At 33.7% G+C, this 20,317-nt stretch overlaps 1 pseudogene; it reads right to left on the minus strand.

Annotated features, from left to right (window-relative positions):
- Nucleotides 1-19,102: 19,102 nt before the first annotated feature.
- Nucleotides 19,103-19,430, minus strand: LOC150064927 (large ribosomal subunit protein eL30 pseudogene; annotated as a pseudogene).
- Nucleotides 19,431-20,317: the final 887 nt, after the last annotated feature.

The raw sequence follows: 20,317 nt of genomic DNA on the forward strand, positions 1-20,317 counted from the left end.
CCATTTCATTTATTCACCTACTTACTTATCTGTATCTACCTATTTTGTCTCTATGACTACACTGTAGTAATATAGCATTTCAGACAGTAAAGATATGAATTTAAATTAATCTTAGATTACATTACATAATATGCAATAGTATTCCTTGCAGATTAGGCTAAACCTATCTTGGTTGACATAGGTTAGTCATTATCTAAATGGTAAATTTATCTTTAAGAAATTATGAAGAACATAACTAAATAAAACAGATACTATCACTACATCTTTAAAAAGTAGAATAATATATTTTAAGTTATTGACACAATCTGAAGAAATTTAGACTACTTTAAATATTTAAAAATAAAGATGAATAAAGAAAAAAGCTATCCAGTAACATTTAACATAAATGTATCCAGTGTCACACACATTAATAGCTCACACCCATTATCTTTGATACTCAAGAGGCTGAGACATAGAATCACAATTTAAACTCACCTCAACTAGGACAGAAAAGCCCACAGTAATCCATCTCCAATAAACCAGGAAAACATTAAGCTGGGAGCCTAGTTCACCTGGTTCAAATACAGGGCCAACAATGAGTAATTAACTCTATTTTAGATAACTCTAAATAGAATATTAATTAAGTAGCTTTGCCCAAACTAGAATGTAGGCTATTGCAGTTGACAGAGAAGAAGAGTATTGGGCACTGTGACTTGAGGGTTCTATAACTGCATGGTACACGTCTTCTTTATCCGTCTTTTCATTCTTACTGCATGGAATAAAAACAAATGTATTGATGTTTTTTATGAGAAAAAAACATGAGCCAAGAGGCTTATGGTCAGCCATCCTGGCTTCACTTTCATTTTTAGCCCAGTTTGTGAGAGAGAGTCTGATTAGGCATTCTTACTATTTTGAGATTAAAGACCTGTATCTGAGGAGGATTTTCTGTTGTCTAACTGCCCTCAAAACTTGGCAGACATGTCTGTGTAAATAAGGCAATATTAGCACACCTTATAACTGCAAAAGAGTACTGACATCTTCCAATAAACAAGTCATGACAAAAGTTGATGTTGTTATCATGACTGTCTTTTCCCTACAACCAGCTTGCAGATTCCTGGGGTAATAGGCCAGGTGCATGGCCTAGTGGTAGAGTGCTTGCTTAACATGCACAGAGACCCAGGTTTGATTCCTCGGTACCACATATATAGGAAAATGCCAGAAATGGTACTGTGGCTCAAGTGGTAGAACTCTATCCTTGAGAAAGCCCAAGGCCAGTGCTCAGGCTCCCAAGTTCAAGACCCAGGACTGGCAAAAAATATTTACAAAACAATTCTTTAAGATGACCATTACAACCAAATTAATAGATAAATAATATTATTTAAATGTATGATATTTTGAGTAGGAACCTCCAAATTTGCATCCTATTTGTTACTCAGTGATTGATCACGGTCAAGTTACCAATATATCTTTTCCTTATTAGAAAAATAGAAAGTCAAGTAATTTCAGAAGATTTAATTTAATATTACTTAAGATTAAAGACACAGGCTGCTTACCACAGAATAATGTATATATAAAGCACTCAATCATTTGCAACTGTTACTATCCCTTTTTTGATTATATGTATACTTGAACATAATATTGTGAACACTTAGTTGCCAAAAGAGAAAATATTTCACTAATTTCCATATGTAGTTTTGGCATAAATATTCTTTAACTGTACTATAAAATGACATTTATTTGTGGTCAGTAGGGTGTGCTGGAATGAATAAAGTTCACATGCTATACTACAAGATGGACCGTCATCACACTTTGTCACAATCCTATTTACCATTTGACTTTTCTTATGACATATTTTTACCAATCATGAGCACTATCTGGCAAGCCCTATAAGAGATATCTACAGAATCCTTGAATTTGTTATGTTCATAGGCCCAGAGTGATTATTTTCATGTAGCACATTTGGGATGCCTTGAAAGACTTTGATTAATATATTAATGGTATATGACAAAGCTATATATATATATATATATATATATATATATATATATATATATATATATGGGAATATGGTATCTACAATTTATATATGATACTGCATTTGCAAGATGTAATAACATGGTCACAGACCAGGCTTCCCCTCTTAAAATTGTACCACCAGCCTGGGTTCAGCATTGAGCAGGACCAGCTCCATGTATAAGCTTACAAGTAACATTTTATACTCAAATGATAACATTGTGTTCAAGACAGAAACAGCAAATAAGGCAATTACCTGAATTGCAAAAGAATAGAATGCTAAAGTTAGCCATCAACAGAAAGAGCTTCACAATTAATTGCTGAGATCTGAGCCATTTTTTGAAAATTAGGATCCAGTGAGTAAAGAGGAAATCTTTACTCTTGAAGAACAACTCAGAAATACCAGTGCAAAACCTCTAAGGACTGTTTCTCAATAATTTCTAATTTGAGAACAGATTAATTCGAGAGCAAGGAAAAGGGAACATCTGAGATTGGTCTCAGCAGTTGACTATAGTATCCAAGATACTAATGACACTAACGACTCCATGTAGAAAAGGAAGAAGAATCTAAACTGGTCTCTTGCTCAAAACCATTTCACAGATAGTCAGTGGTTGCAAATGGACACCTCATGATTATTTTCCTGCTCCTGAGTGGATAACTTGGAGAAATCTACAAAATACTCACAAAGTTCACTGGTATTTACATTTAAAAGCAAACAAATAAACAAACATTCCTAAAGGTCAAAAGCAAGCTTTTATAATTATTTCTCTTTTACTCACAGTGAAAATATTAAATCAGAGGCGGGATGTGTACTGGTTGTTACTACACAGATAATTAAATCTCACAAGTGTAGATGGTGTAATCCAATTTCTATTTTATGATCAATGCAAAAAATAGATGGGTAATGGAAAATGGCAGACCACTTTTTCATACCAATCATCATTTCATTTTCAATCATATTTTGTTATCTTTAAGTAGTAGTACAAAGGAGTTACCTTTCAACAAATCACCTTATAAATTCAATGACTCTTGAAAGACATTGCTCCTTTCATCATTCCTGTCCATCTCTCTCAATCCAAACAGTCCCTTCAATTTCTCTTGTTTCACAGAATATACACTGAATGGTATGACTCAATTCCCCATCCTCTGCCTCTTTTCATTTTTCTCTCCCCTTCTCCTTGACACATGACCCCCCTCCACATATCTTTCCAGTGCCAGTTTCCTAGCATTTCTTTTGTGCCAGTTTGTTTCCCTAAGGAATTACAGTTTGTATTCTCCCCTTTAAATGCCATTCTTTAGTTAACATATTTTGTATGACATACAACCTCATATGCATTTACTTGTACCTTTCTAAATAAGTTCAAGCTACCACATAAGAAAGAAAATGTACATCGTTTGTCTGATGACTTCTGGACTTATAAGGAAGTAATCATAATCATAGTTGTTGAGCTATTCCAAGGTCTGTATGGGAACATTTGGTCACGGCCTCTTGAACTTGGTATGCGTGGGACTTTGATCTGGTTAAAACATTTTGTTAGTCCTTATCAGAAAAGTTACCAAATAGTTTTCATTCATGTGAGAAAGAGTGCAGTTCATATTCACTAGCTTACCTCAGGGCTATGTTAATTCTGCTCTCTATCATAATGTAGTCCAAAGGGACCTTGATTGACTTGACATTCTGCAAACATTAGCAAACATCAAACTAAGTCACTGTATTGACATTGTCCTGAACCAAAGAGTTCAAAATATGAAGATGCTTGTAAATGTCCTTGTGTAGGAAATGAGTTGAAAAACTTGGGAATTAAAATTAGGAAATACTTAGGGTTTTTTAAATTGAAACCATTTTTTAAAAGTAAGTGAAATTACATGGTGTCATTATGCTTAATTGATTTCTTACTCAAAAGATCCCAATTTTGTCTCTACTAAGGCAATGTAAGGACAGAGTGTTTATCAGAAGTGTTTAGATTTGGAAGAAACATAGTTCACACTTTGTGGTATACCCAATATCATTGCTATAAATACATTATCATGCATTAACACATATAGTTTTGTGATGTACCAGTGAAAGAGAAGATGATGCCCCAGTTTGAGACTCTCCTACAGTCTTCCACTAAACCTAGTTGATCTTATATATAGAAAGATGCTTAAGTTGGTGAAATGTTGCATGAACAGTAGTATCAAATTGTTAGAAGTAGCTGCTGGCAGGCTGGCTACATGATTCCCCTTGCGAGCAGCTAACCAAGGGATATCAGATATTAACTAACATGAGAGAAATGTTGATCACTCAGTTAGCTGAAATGTTTAGGAGCAATCTGTTATACTATGGATATGACGTATTCAGGGCTGGACTTGAATATATCCAGAGGAATAAAATTAATTATTCTTCCATCATGTGATCTGTATCTATCTCACTGATCTTTCCACACATGCCCAACTTATGAATTCATGGAGAACATCTTTATTGCATGCTAAAAAGGAAAACAAAGCACAGGGAACATGGATGACTGAAATCCATAGGACAATTTAACTTGACACGTCATTGTCTCCCTACAGTAAAATTCAAGGATGCCTGATGTCGAGTTATCTTCTTGGAATAGAAAGAATTGTAAACTGAAGTTAGAGTCATTTTTGGAAATTACATAAAGGTATACACATGTCCAAAGGCTGGAAGGAATAAGGAGAGATGATTGGAAAATGGGAATTCTGGGCAAAAGTATCTTGTGTTTGCTTCTGCTTTAATATCAAACCAATAAGAATATAAACTTAGTGGGTTTCAACAGCAACAGCCCATCTTATACTACTGGAAATCAGAAATCTAAAATGGGTCTCAATAGTCTAAATTCAAGGTGTTGATAATAGTTTATTCTCTTTTCTGGGCACCAGAGGAGAATTTGTTTCTTCTCTCAATGTCTATAAACTACTTGTACTCCTTGGCTTGAAAGCCTCTTCTAAATTGAAAGGGCTTAAAGCTCTGTAAAAATTAGTAGTGGAGCCGGTGCTGGTGGCTCACGTCTAGCTACTCAGGAGGCTGAGATCTGAGTATCGCGGTTCAAAGGCAGCCAGGGTATGAATGATCGTGAAACTCTTATCTCCAATTCACCACCAGAAAACAGAAAGTGGCGCTGTGCCTTAAGCGGTAGAGCACTAGCCTTGAGCTGAAGATTTCAGGGACAGAGCCCAAGCCCAGAGTTCAAGCCCCACAACCAACAAGGAAAAGAAAACAAAAATTAACAATGGCCAGGAAGGTATGCATTTCACATCATGACACTTCCTCTCTTCTGCTTCTTCTTCCATTTATATGGGAAAAATGTGAATATATTGGGCCTACCTAGATATTCCACCCAACTTCTCAATCTGAAGATCAGCCACTTAGTTATCTTAGTTACTTCTGCACACTTAATTTTCTTTTGTTCTATATTCTATAATATTCACAGGATACAAAGTTTAAAACTTGGACTTGTTTTGAGGAGAGGAGGGACACGCCTTATTCCAACTAATATTTATCTTGATATTCTTGTAATAATTGGTATAAAATAAGCATTTTGTATTATTATTCAAAGACAACACAGTTGTGGAAAATTTTTTCTTCCCTTGTAGGTTAGTAGTTTCCATCCTAGGCCACCCAGTGTTTACAGAAGTTCCTCAGCAGATAGAATCTTCCATTGATTATAACAATATTCTTCATTGTCTTTCAATTCAAACTTCCTATAATCAAAACTTGGTTTGTTTATGTGGTGAATTACTCTATTTTAAAAATAAAATACAATGGTTAAAATGACATGCACATTTATTTATTTTTTCCTTATTTGAATTTTATTTCAGGTTTAAAAAAATTAGCACTTACGTAATGTAATGTTTAAGATAATTTGAAATCCTGCAAAGATGTAAAAAATTGAATGAATCTATCAAATAAATAACCATAAAACATACATATTCAATACTTTTCAGGATATATTTGTATATATGTAAATATATATTAATGTTAGCATTCTGACATGAGGATCCTCAGTCAAAACAATCATATTTGAACACCACCTATTCCAAATGTCTTGATGAGTTTCATAACCAAAACTAGGAAGAGAATTGAGTTAAAATCATTTGATTATGTCTTTTAAACAATATTATGTAAAAAGCTACAAGAAAAGAGATTTAAGGAAATTTCTTATGTATCTATGTATTCAAGCTAAATAATTATTAATATTAGTTGAAAGATCATTAATGATCTATGTTTCTTTGCAAGCATTATTTTTACATCTAAGCATATTTTCTACGGTGATAGTCAACATGAATTTTAAGTCATGTAATAGTTTGTAAAATATTTTTCATACAAAGTCTGCTTTAAAATTTATCTTGAAAATTTATTGTCAGGGTGATGTATAGAGGGCTTACAGTTACATTTTTTTCTTCTTTTCTTTTCTTTAATATAAGTTGCATTTTTAAGGTAGTATATATTTAAGTTTTTGACTATTGTTACCCTATGATTTTTTCCCCCTCTTCCTCCTTAACCTGATCTCAAATTGTAAACTTCATTTCCAACATAATGTCCTTTGTCTCATGATCTCATTTTCACCCTTCTCTTCCCTAAATCAAATTAACAAATAAATGTGTATATACAATACATGAGTTACCAAAGTCAGATACAGTAAAAATAGAGGATAAACTATTTGTGAAGTTACTTCTTTATTCTTTTTTTTCCCCCTATGGTTTATCTTCTATTTTTACTGTATCTGACATGCACATTTAAAAGTATAATTAATCTGTTTTGGAATTCAAAGGGACAATGCTTTGAATCTGGACTATTGTAGATAATAATCCTCTGGCCTGTGATAATACATTTCAGTATTCTGGTCTTTAGTTTTACATGACAAGATAAATAACACCCACGTAGAGTATTATTTGGAAGTTAAAGAAGTTAGTATACCAAAATCTGATAAACATGCCAAATATAAACTGCTTTTCATTAAATGGCAACATTGTCATTAATAGGATTAGGATTAGGTAGTTATTTTTTTTGTTAAATTTTAAATCAATAAGCTCCTGTGAAGGATAGGGAACATACATAAAATAAGCTAAAATATTAATAGTGATCAATTTTTTTACCATTGGGTTTTGAAAATTTCTCATATTTAAAGCACACATCACAAAATCATTATTAAAAGTCATTAAAATATATAGTTGACTAAATTTTGATCAACTTACTTCTGTTCTGGGACTCTTACGTTTGCTGGCTATGGTATTAAAGGCTTCTGTGAAAAAAGGCACTGGCATTGTGGAGCTGCTGCATAAATAATTATAATGGTCATAGGGAAACTCACTTTGAGTATGAGGGTCATTGTTACAGATGATCTTGACTAAGACTAAGGTTATTAGGACAATAATAAATAGATCTGGGTGAAAAATAACACAGAAGAGGTTGATGCGGTCAACAAAATGTGACTGTGATATAACACTGGAAGGGTAACATTTAAACGGCACAAATGAAATACAACTGTAGAGCAATTGGCTGCCCTCATGATTACATATTATGACATTTAACCCAAGCATAGACCTTTATTGTACTTAATGATATAATTATAAGGTGTAATGCTAAGTGCTGTGAATATCAAGTATAAAATACTGTGTAAATGAATGGAGGGAACTAAATTGTGCGAATGGGATTTGCTAATAAGCTTAACTCATCAACTCTAGCCTTGTAAGGAAGATCTTCTCAACCTGAGGTGCCAATTCAAGAATTAAGTTTGAAGTGGGTGATGATTTTTTTTTTAAGTTCAGACTTGAGCATGAGGAATTAAGGGAGAAAACAATGCTTAGTGATGGCTGCTTGCACTTTACCATATAGGTAATGGTTTTTAAAAAACCATTAAAAATTCTAGGGCTGGCCATTTCATCTTAAAAAGCCTGTCTCTGTTGAGATATACTTCAGTCATAGAGCAAACATCAAAATAGTACCTCTCATTTCACAGGGATAAGAATTCTGTCTCTGGTAAAATATGCATTGCATTCTGTGTACTATGTACTGACACATGTATGTGGTGTTTTTATCCAATATTCATCTTCATGAGCATGTGTCTCACAATGATTTTATAATCTGAAATCATTTTAATTTTTAATGTAGCTCTTACAGTGAATCACTTGTCAGTTATTACTTGCCTCACAAAAATATGTGATTGAGGATGTCACAGGTAAAATCTACAACAGCACTAAAATATAATAGCACTTCTATTGTCAATTTTGGTTTCCAAAATTGCTTGTCTTTAGAAAAAGCCATTTTAGAAATAACTCTACATTTTATTCCTCAAAATGTATATAACCAAACTATACATTAATTATATATACAGAATAAATGAGTGATTGAAAGATTAGAAAATGAAATATCAGCAGACCTAATGCAGTATTCCTTTTCTTTTATTTGTTTTTGTTTGTTTCATTGTCAGTCATGGGGCGTGAACTCTGGACCTGGGCACTGTCCCTAAGTATTTCAGCTCAAGGCTAGTGCTCTACCACTTGAGGCACAGCTACACTTCCTATTTTCTGGTGGTTAATTGGAATAAGGGTCTCATGGACTTTTCATGCCCAGGCTGGCTTTGAACCATGCTCCTTAGATCTCAGCATCCTGAGTAGCTAGGATTACAGACATGAGCCACCAGTGCCTAGTTCCTAATGCAGTATTCTAGATAGGAGTCACTTTTAATTCTCTTGTTCTCTTGTAAAAAATGATGCTATCCAGCTGGGAGTTTGGCCTAGTGGTAGAGTGTTTGTCTAGCATGTACGAAGACCTGGGTTTAATTCCTCGGTACCATACACATAGCAAAAAACTGGGAGTGGTGCTGAGGCTCAAGTGCTAGAGCTCTAGCCTTGAGAAAGTCCAAGGACAATGCTAAGACCCTGAGCTCAAGCCCAGGACTGGCACTGTTGCTATCCTGTGGTTTCTTCCCCCTACTTCTCTCTCTCTCTCTCTCTCTCTCTCTCTCTCTCTCTCTCTCTCTCTCTCTCTCTCTCTCTCTCTGTCTCTCTCTCTCTCTCTGTCTCTCTCTGTCTCTGTCTCTCGCTCTTTCTCTCTCTGCGTATCTGTGTGACCCAGTGTATGTGTATGTGCATGTGTGTGTAATTTCATAAAATGTAGAAAGCATCAAAAATCATCTGTTTAGTCAACCCCAAGTGATTAATATGGTGAATAACTAAATGACTCATATCAATTATTCTAATGAGGACTTAAAAAGGGACCACCTCTTTAATGTTTGTAGCACCATTTTATAAGCTGTATGCACTATACAAGGGAGAAAGCTAAAATGTGCTGGTATTCTTAGACACTGTACTTCTTCAGCCATATCCTATGTGCCCACAGCGAGGATGGTGAACACGAGCCATTAAACCCAGGTTCTTTGTGAAATGGTTGGTGTGTTGAGCTGGGATTATAAGCATGAACCAAGTCTTCTCTCCAGTCTATCTCTCTGTCTACCTGTGAGTTTCTGTCTATCTGCCTGCCTGTCTGTCTGTCTGTCTATCTATCTATCTATCTATCTATCTATCTATCTATCTATCTAATTTTTTCAGCCATGAGGCTTGAAGTCAGATCTTGGGTGTTGTCCCTGAGCTTTTTTTTGCTCAGAGCTAGAGCTCTACCACTTTGAGTTTCACTTCAATTTTCTGATGGCCAATTACTGATGACAGACTGACTGACTTTTCCTGCCCCAGCTGACTTTGGACCATGGTCCTCAGATCTCATCTTCTGGAGTGAGTTCCTAGTGCCTGACTTTTCTAGTTAAGTAAATCTTTTACCTCAATAAAAATTTTCACTGAAAATGCTAATGATGTCCATTTTACTAAGGTCAGTAATTTGCCTATTCTAAAGACTAAACTACATATAAGGTTCTTTCCCACAGTGTAAGAACAGAAAAGATGATATGCTCAAATGTATTTAACTGAATTTTAATATGCTTCCAGTACTAATATATTTGCCTGCTTAAAAGTAAAATTTAGGGTGTGGAGTGTGGTAGAGTGCTTTCCTAGCATGCATGAATCTCTGGGTTCGATTCCTTGTTACCACATACATGAAAAATCCAGAAGGGTGCTATGGCTCAAATGGTAGACCACTAGCCTTGTGAAAGCGTAAGGACAGTCCCCAGGCCCTGAGTTCAAGCTTCAGGTCTGGCAAAAAACAAAAAAGAAAAAGAAACAAAGGAAAATTCACATCATAAACTAGGAAAGTAATTTTTAATTTTTTATCAGTTGACACATATATATTTACACTAACACAAATAATTGCATTACCTTTAAAATTCCCTTTTATCAATGTGTTTGCCAGTAGACTTATTTGTAAACATAATTAAAAATAAGAATAAGATACTTAATATTTCTTATTTAAACATTAGAATAAAAATATTAAATTGAAATTCTTCATATAAATGTCCTTTCTGTAAATATACCTTTTCAGCTTCATTCTGAAGAAACACTACAATAAAATAGCAAGAAAAAGTCTCAAATATTTATAACAGCTTCTTTACCAAGTGCCAATTTTCAGGAAGTAATTCAGGAAAATATTGTCAGTTCCAGGCTACTTTGTATTCAGTAAGTATTCCCTGAAATGGATTACCAAGATTTCTCAAATCGTCATAATTTTCTCATGAATTATGTTTTTAAAACTCAGTGATAGTTCAATTCATAAAGAAAATGTTAATCAAATCAAGTTTTTTCAACTGATGTTCATAATAATAATATATATATATCAGTACTCGCTCATACTTAAGTTTGATATCAGCTTTGGTTATTTCAGTCTTAGCTATTCCCAATTATTTTTTGTCACAGACACAAAAGAAATGGCAGCTATGTATTTGAGAAGCAGAGTAGCACTGTTATCAAGTTACTTTAGAATTTTTAAATCTAAATTTAATCTCTAAATATTTCATATTATATTCTATGCAGAAGCTAGGGCTTTGGCATATTATGCATTGACCATTTTTACCTGGTGGAGGACTACTCTTAAAGAAATTCCTTCATTAAATTTGAAATAGTTTCTGACTAAAGAGAAATAATAAAATAATATAAACATATGATGGTATATTCTCTCATCCTGAATGTGATAAAAATTTAATAGCTGCAGAGACACCTAGGTTTGAATATTTCATTTTCAGAAAAAATACTCATATGAGGAAGTTATATAAGCAGGAAAGAAGACAAAAACCCAAGTGATTTTTAATTGGTAATTCCCTTATTATATAAACTTTTGCTAACTGGTATCTCATATGTTCTACATTAGAGAAAATATATTAAACATTTAGAATAAAGAAAGGTAAATGTATTAGTTTATCAGCCATATTGCACTCAAATTTTTCTCATCTAAATACACCTCTTGGAAAATTATTGGGACAAAGTTGTAGTGGTCTGGTTTTGTTGTAGTTATTGTTGTCTGTTTGTTTGTTTTGAACTCTGGGGCTTGAATATAAGGCCTGACATTGTCTCTGAGTTTTTGCTGATGGCTAGTGCTCAACCATTTTGAAACACAGCTTTACTTCGGGTTTTCTGGTGGAGATAAGAGTCTGACGCATTTTCCTTCCATGTCTGGCTTTGAACCTCAGTACTCATATGTCAGACTCCTGAGTAGGATTACAGATGTAAGCCACCAGCTCCCAGTACTAATTTTCTATAACTAAATACTACCCTACCTACAGAAGAAAACACTACACTTATACAAATAGCCTCACATTTTCTCTAAATTCCAGACACATGCCATTAAAAGCAACAACACATTTTTTTTGCTTACAAAAAGCACATCTCACAGATAAAAAACATTAGCTTAGAGTAAAATATTGACAGAATATTAAAAACAAATAAAAAATTTCCAAAGTAGGCAGAAGTAGATACACAGAACAAACCAAGCCAAAATTAGAAGTGTCAAAGAAGGTCATGTTATATTAATGAAGGAACAATTTAGCAAGAAAAAACACTTGTTAATATGTACACATCAGGTTGTAGTCATGGCTCAGCGGTAGAATATCTCCCAGCAAGCCTTTATACACAAAGTCCTGTATTAATTCCCAGAATTACTTAAAAAATAACAATAACATGTATAGACAAGCCTCAGCACACCTATTTTCATTAAACAAACACTACTGGAAAGATATACTCCAGACAATTCAATAACATCACTTTCATAAACAGACTGATCATGTGGACAAAATGTCAATTAGAAAAATTTTGATTTAATAGAAACAATAGAACAAAAGAATTTAACTGAAATGTATAGAAAATTTAATTCACTAATTAAACACTATGAATTTTTCTGAGAAGCCTATAAAATTTCTTAGAATTAATTCAGATACAAATTAATTAATTAAGATACAAAGGATATCTTAACAAATATGTTAACATTGAAATAACTTCCTTTATTCCATCAGACCACAGTGGAATAAAACAAATAGAGCAACAGAAAATATTCAGCCCAGTGAAATTGAAATATATTGTAGAAAAAGTCTGGGTTACAAAAAAATGGGTAAATAATTTTTTTAAATCTAATAAAAATTAAAATACAACTATCAGAATATATGGAATAGAGCAAAGGCATTGCTATTAGAGATTTCTATAGCTATGATGACTTACATAACACAAAATTTTAAAATTAAAAAAAAACCTCAATTTAGAAAATCCAACAATACAATGCCAGCTCTGTACAAATAATAAACCAAACCTCATATTAGTGGCTGGAATGAAAATTAGGACAAAATTAATTAAATGGATTCTTACAAAGTACAGAGAATTAATGAAACAAATTGCTGGGCTTTTGAAAAGATAAAGAAATGTTGGACATATGTCACAATGATAAAAGCATTAGTCTGACAAGTTAAAACTCCACAGCCACCAAAGGGAAAATACCTAATATTACTAAAGGCTGAGATAAATTGTCTAAAAAGAGGAGCAGAAAAAGTCTGAATTACAAAATTAGAGAAATAAAATGAGATCTCATAACAAAAGAAAATGAAATCTAGGAAGTCCTTAGAAATACCTTGAAAACGTATTGTAATAAAGTGGAAAATTTAGAAGAAAATTTCTAGATGGATTTGACCTACCAAGATTGAGTCAAGAGAAAATAAACAACTTATCCTCATCTAAAACAACTTTTATACTGAAGTAGCAATGAATCTTCCAGCGCAGGACTAAAAGAATTCAATGGTAAATTTTTCCAGCCTTTAAAAATTGAATACCATTGCTCTTCAAATGATCCCAAGAAATAAAAGGAAAAGCAATGCTATCAAACCATTTTATGAAGTATCATCTCAATAGCAAATCCAGAAAAGATAAAAGAAAAAATATAAACTAATTTCTCTGATGAACTGAGATACAAAATATGTTAATAAAATACTTGAAAACTAAATTCAATGGCATGTTTAAAAGCTTACATGTAATTAATTAGGCTTCCTTTCAGGAATTAAGTATAGTATAGAATATGTAAGTCAATAAGTGTAATAGAGCACATAAGTACACACAAGGACAAAATCCCCATAATAATCTCAGTAGATATGGAAAAATCCTGTGGCAAATTTCAATATCCCTTTGTGCTAGAAAATGAAGAAACTAGGCATAGAAAGGATGTATTCAAAATGCTGAAGACTACATATGACAAATCTATAGCAAGCACGAAAAAAAATGAAAAAAAATTAAATCCCTTTCTTTAAAGCCCTGACAAGAGTATCAGTGTTCTATTATTCAATATAGCTTCAAAAGTCTCAGCAAGAGTAATTAAAATAAGGGAAAGAAATAAACATAATTCAGAGAAGAAAGGAAATAATGAAATTATCCATGTTTGCAAATGATATGATTCAAAAGATGCTAAAGATTCCACCAAAAATGTCTAATGAGATGAAATGGACATACAAATATTAGTAGCCTTTCTTTATACAAACAACACCCAGGTTTACAAACAATGCACATCAGAAACTATATTTTATTCACAATAGTCTCAACCAAAGTATACATACATTTAACCAAAGATATGCAAGATCTCCACATTGAAAAACTGAAGGAATCAGAAGATAGAATTAGCAGAATTACTACAAAAACTAGCCCTACTACCAAAAGTAATCTTAAAGTTAACTACGACTCTCATTAAAGCACGAAGGTCATTCTTAGAAAAATCAATCCCCAAATTTGTCTGGAAGCATAAAAGACCCCAAATAGCAAAAACGTTCCTGAGTAAAAAGAGTGATATTAGAAATAAGACTATCCTGAGCTATGACTTTTACCTTAGAGCCATAATAACAAAACTAGGATAGTGCTGAAACAAAACTGGCTATGAAGACCAATGAAATTGTATGGAAGACCAAGAAATCTAAAAGTACCAGTGCTAGGCACTATTCAACTGGACTACTGAATCTATTTAATCACTTGTGGATTGTTTGTCTGAAAATAGGTGATACCTAACCTGTCATCTTATTTCAAGATTGAAGACAAAAAGTAGAATGACTAAGATATTTTCTTCTCAAATTTTGCAAGAGAGCTGTCTAAAGATCTGAAGTTGCTAGGTGCCAGTGGCTCACACCTGTGATCCTAGCTACTCAGGAGGCTGAGACCTGAGGATCATGGTTCAAAGCCACCCCAGGCATGAAAATCCAGGAGACTCTTCTCTCCAATTAACGACCAGAAAACTGAAAGTGGCACTATGGCTCAAGTGGTAGGGCAATAACCTTGAGCTGAAGAGCTCAGGGACAGCACACAAGCCCAGAGTTCAAGTCTCATGATTAACCAAAAAAAAATTCTAAAGTCATTATTGTGAATCTGAATTACACTGTATTTATAAAGTGGTAAAACTGTTATCTTTGATAAGATCACCCCTAAATGAAAGAAATTACTCACGACCTGAAACTAAGACTGCCCTTCCTCTATGGAAGTCATCACTCATTGGAGCCCATAATCCCTTCAAGTAATAAGATACTTCAGAGTTACCTCCCAACAGTCGGAGATAATGCTGCTTAATTATGCATATTATCTCACTCAAAAATTTCCCCTATTCAATCCTAAAACTCCTGCGAATACCCATTGATAGCTGGAAATTTGTGCTCTCCATTTTCCATAAAAAACCAACCACTTTGATTAAAATCCTTCCTTGCTTGGCATCATTACTTTCATTTACTTTCTGTGGGGAGACAGGCCAGATCTGACAAGATGGGACCTCAAAACTCAGGCCTTTGGCAGAGCACTGATTTCACCCACATTCAAACTTAAAACTCTATGGTGTTTTCTAGACTAATTAGAGCTCCAATTAAAAATACATTAACCTAGACAAACTGTCCTTCTTAATTCTTCTGTCAAAGTATCTGACAGTTTTTCATAGAAATTATCTAAATAAAAGAATTCATATTTCGTTTAGGTGTCTGTTCAGCTAAACTGAATATGCGAAGGTCATGTTCTGTTTTGATCAATCTTGATTGTGTCTGTGGCAAATGCATAAGTAAACTGTAGTGAAGATATTCTTCTTCATTAAGATTAAAATGGTGCTACATTTTTTTTGTATTCTTTGATTTGTTAACATAGTATGTGCTTTGTAGAATTAATGTCATAGTGCTCTTCAATTTGTTTTTAATGATAGGATTTCATTTGAGAATATTAAAGGGAGTTGAAGTAGCAGGGAGACCAGGAAAAAATAAGTTATTTAAAACAAAATTTAAAATTAACATAGGAATCTGAAATGGATTTCTTTAAAGCCTGAACAACAAAGCAAATAAAGGGAAAAAAAGAAGAAGCAATTATTTAGTGAGTAGCACTTGGATATAGTGAATGGATAGATTCAAAACTAAAGCTATGTAAGATAGTACTTTGGAGTGATGGTCTGATAATTTCTCTTGAGGATATCTAGGATCAGGGTATAGCAAACTACTCTGGGGAATATTTACAGTACAAGAGATATCCAGAATTTCTTTTTCCAAATGTATTATTTTTCTATTAAAAAATCTGAGAATGATAAGCTAATTGCTTATCAATAGCTACTTAATAAAAATTGTTGAAATGTGAACCAAAGCATCCAATTCAATGTTTTAGAAATATGAGATGTCTAATACTCATACATTCTTGTACTTTCTGCCAAGAAAGACCTCATAGTACATTATTTGCACAAAAACATATCCTTTTAGCATTTTATAAGTATTTCCTTTCACAGGTATAAATCAAAAATGCTGGGTTACAGACCCTTTAACCCAATAACATAAATTTAATGTTCAAGTAAGATGTAAATACCCTTAAGGACCACTTTGAAGAAGAATAGAAAGGTAAAATATTAAAGATACTCACTTACATGCACAGCTCTTTTTCAAGGTGGATTCACTCGATAAAAAAATATGACCTTTTTCCTGTACCTTATTTTATTTTCCAGACCTAAAAATATTGCCAGTGCCTGAGGCGTAAGTCAGAGTGAACCTCCATTATCACTCCAGAGACTTGGCATTTTCCTCATTAGACTCCATAGCATCTGACTGAGTGACCTTGTTTTGTGAGAAGACACAGATGGAGTCTGTCAGTAAATCTTGTTAATGTAACAAGTATTCCTACTGTTAGATGAGTGTTGCACCTGACCCTGGCATTTCATCCCTTAGTAAACAACCCCTGCCCACTTTACAACATGGGTCTCTTCCCTCATGTTATCAGGTTTTTCAGCATTAGGTTGTTCAGAGGATTATCTAAAAGAATGTTTCTTGCTGTGAAGGTGAGATGCTTTCTTTTTCCTCAACACAAACTCTTGCTGGCTTTTGAAAGCTGTAAAGATGACACGAAATGTAGCAAATATAAACTTATTCCAAGCTGATCATCTGTGTACTCAGGAACGTTGTAGGGGAAAAAGAAAATTTGCTGTCAGGTGACCATTGTTTTAATTTGACTGTACTCTGTATGGTTATGTAAAAGAATTTGAGTCTAAATGGGTGAATAAAGATTTGGAATATACATTCCTACATATAACTATAGACACAATGGTAGTTTGTATCATGAACACCAGAAAGCAGTTAATAATAAGTGAAAAAAGAAAAAATCCTTTCTAATACTCTCCTATACAAAATTGGTTGATAATTATTTTAAAAATAGCGTCCTTCCAGGTCTATTAAAATAATCAATGATATACTTTAGAATATTTTAGATATGAGTGGTAATAGTCAATATTTATGTCTTTTTAAAATTTTAAATTGTGAATATAAAAGTTGAGACAGGGGCCAGGAGTGTGGCCTAGTGATAAAGTGCTTGCTTCTCACACATGAAGCCAGGGGGTTTTGAGTCCTCAGTACCACATTCACAGAAAAAAGCCGGGAGTGGTGCTGTGGCTCAAGTGGTGGAGTGCTAGCCTTGAAAAAGCTCAAGGACAGTGCCCAGGTCCTGAGTTCATGCCCTAGGACTGGCAAAAAAAAGTTAGGAAAGTTATAAATGCTTATCCAGGAGACTATTTTAACCTTAAGAAAGATATATTACCATTGGAAAAGTTTAACTAGAAGATAATCCTTTTTGAAAGTGAGACTCTTTCTTTTTCCTAAACTTAAAACCAGATGTCTGGAAAACAGTGATAATAGTTCATTTGCAAGGAGTCTTAGCTTTACTGAAAATTGTTTAAGTTTATGCTTTCATTTGAGATAATTTAATAACTGCTAGAGTCACTCTCAGTGCTTCTACAACACTGATCTCAGAACAGGGAAGAACAAATTGGGAGAGGTTGTAAAGCCATTGATGTTTTCTTTGTAGAAGAACTCAGAGTGACTAGGAGCTCTCTGTGTAGAAGAGTAGGAAAAGTTAGCTTTTCTCTAGCACAGCACTCCAAACACTGAGACAAGGAGGTAGCATGTTGGCAATTGAAAATGTTATTCCAGTAACAAAACAGGAAATAACTCCAAGGATATTGTTCACTAGGATACATGATGAAGCTATTTCTCTATATGCATAAATCACAGAGATGGAACCACAAATCAGCCAACAATAGAATTGGAATGTGTTTTTTAGTTGAGCGTCTACATTTACTAAAGTTGATTAGGATCACATACATATAATACAATATATATTTTATACATACATGCACATATATATTACATCTCCAAATGCTCTGAACTATAAAAAAATTGCAAAATAACAAGGCTAAAATTCTCAAGGGATATATAGAGGTATCTAGGAATTATTTATAATTGATCAATTCTTGTACTACTAGCAGAATAAATATATCATGTAAAAAGGGAAAATAGATTTCTATAAGGTATTTAAAGAATAAAATGACATCTCCATCTTTTATAAGCAATAATGTCAATCTCTAGCAATTGAATGAGAATATAGTTACTTGGACTCTTATTCACCTAAAAATCTTCCAAAATACTTTCTTTACCTTCCTTCCTTCCTTCCTTCCTTCCTTCCTTCCTTCCTTCCTTCCTTCCTTCCTTCCTTCCTTCCCTCCTTACTTATTTCTCCCTCCTTCTTTCTTTCCATCCCTCCCTCCTTCCTTCTTTCTCCTTTTCCCCTACTTTCTCTTTTTCTATTCCTTCCATCCAACTTCTCTCCATGTAATCAAAATCTATGGACTATTGTTTATATTTCCCTGAGCTTACTGTGCTTTCATTCATTTTGTGTGTGCATTATTTTTTGTGTATTACTTTTCGATATGTTCAATACATAATTTAAGTCAGATCTTCATTACTGAAGATCATTTTATTACAGTTCCCATTTGGTGAAGGAAGACTTCTTGCATCTATGAAGCTCAACTATTAAAGAGCAGAAGGACTGGTTATAGAGCAAAGTAGGAGGAGAGGCTTGTGGGAACCATGGATTGGTGGATTGGTGTGATGTTCTACAACATGATATTCTAGATAACAGAATGTGTTTCTCCTAAATACTTAGTCATACTTAAAAGAAAACATTCATAAAATATACATCAGAATGTTTTAGCACTGACTTGATGGCAACAAATCCATTATCATAGTATATTACATTTATAAATCAATAATGGAAAAATAACAAATTAAAGTAAATCCAAATTTGGTACTCTGGATTTGGTGGGATTTTTTTTGTTAGTTTCTTGTTTTTATTTTTGCTTGTTTGGGGTTTTTTTGTATGTTTTTAAACCACCTCTGGCAAGTTTTATTAAAGAAAAACTATGCACTGTTTATTTTCCTCCAGTTGGTTCTGGCATGCTCCTCATGATATCAGAATCACCTGGATAAAGGATAGCCGGTGTGAACATGGTAGTATTTCCCACATGCTGTGCCCAGTTTAATACTATTGCCACCAGTTTTGGACAACATATCATAATATTCTGTTTCAGATTTCCTCAAGGCTGGGCAGTTGGTGAGAATGACCAGTTTCCCTTTGCCCTTTCTGATCATCTTCAGAGTCTGCTTGTACCCCAGCACATACTTTCCACTCTTCACAACAAGTTGGATTCTAGCCTTGATTGACTCCCAAGACTTTTTTGTCTTCTTGGCTGCCACCATCTTCCTGCCTTAGGTACAGTAAGGTTCCTAACTGAAAGCAGCTGACAGGATGGCCTGGAGGAGAGAAAAGCTGTTTGGGTTTTTTGTTTTGTTTGTTTGTTTGTTTGTTATAACTGTATGTTTTTGTCTTTTCTTTCTTGGTACTGGAGATCTAATCCAGGATATTGTCCTTGCTAGGCAAGTGCTTTGACACTGAGCTACATCCCAGCCCAGTTGTAGTAGTCTGTAAAGGGCAATTATTTAATTATATAAATAATTGTGTCAAAGAAAAATGGCTGATGGAAAACAAGAAATTATTTGAAAATACTACAGTAGGGGCAAGAAAAGAAAAAAAAATGAGAAATTGAACATTGTAGTAGCTAGTGAAAGGGATGGTAAGATAATCTGGTTAATGTGATTAGATAGTTTCTATTGGCCAACAGTTAGTATAATAGTTAAGCTCTTACCCTCTGGCAAAGACTTGAGTTGGAGAGGCATTATCTTTTGTAAAGATCTCTTTCTCCAAGGGATGTCTCTCAGGTCCTTAAGAAAGACTGGAGGCTAAGAGATTTACATTTCAAAGGGACTAAGAAAGTAAAAATGTTCTAGTTCTATAACAAATCTATGAGAATGAGGTCAAGGGTCTTTATTCAAGAACATCTATTTAAAAATTGAGTCAGGTTAGAGACACTTTCAGGGTCTTTCCTGGTTAAGAATTTTGGTGAAAACTAAAGTACTATCCTTGGTAGAAAGATATAGATATAAAAAATAAGAAACCAGAGTATGCAAGGATAAAATATCTGTCATAAAAAGCTCTCCTTTTTTACTTTGAAGCTTTCCTTATTGTGTGTTTATTGAAATATGAAGATTGAGTCTAAGTATTCAAGTAATACCATCTTGTCCTCACT

The sequence above is a fragment of the Megascapheus bottae genome, chromosome 3 (genome assembly GCF_031878675.1).
Source record: "Megascapheus bottae isolate mThoBot1 chromosome 3, mThoBot2.hap1, whole genome shotgun sequence".
Taxonomy (NCBI): Eukaryota; Metazoa; Chordata; class Mammalia; order Rodentia; family Geomyidae; genus Megascapheus; species Megascapheus bottae.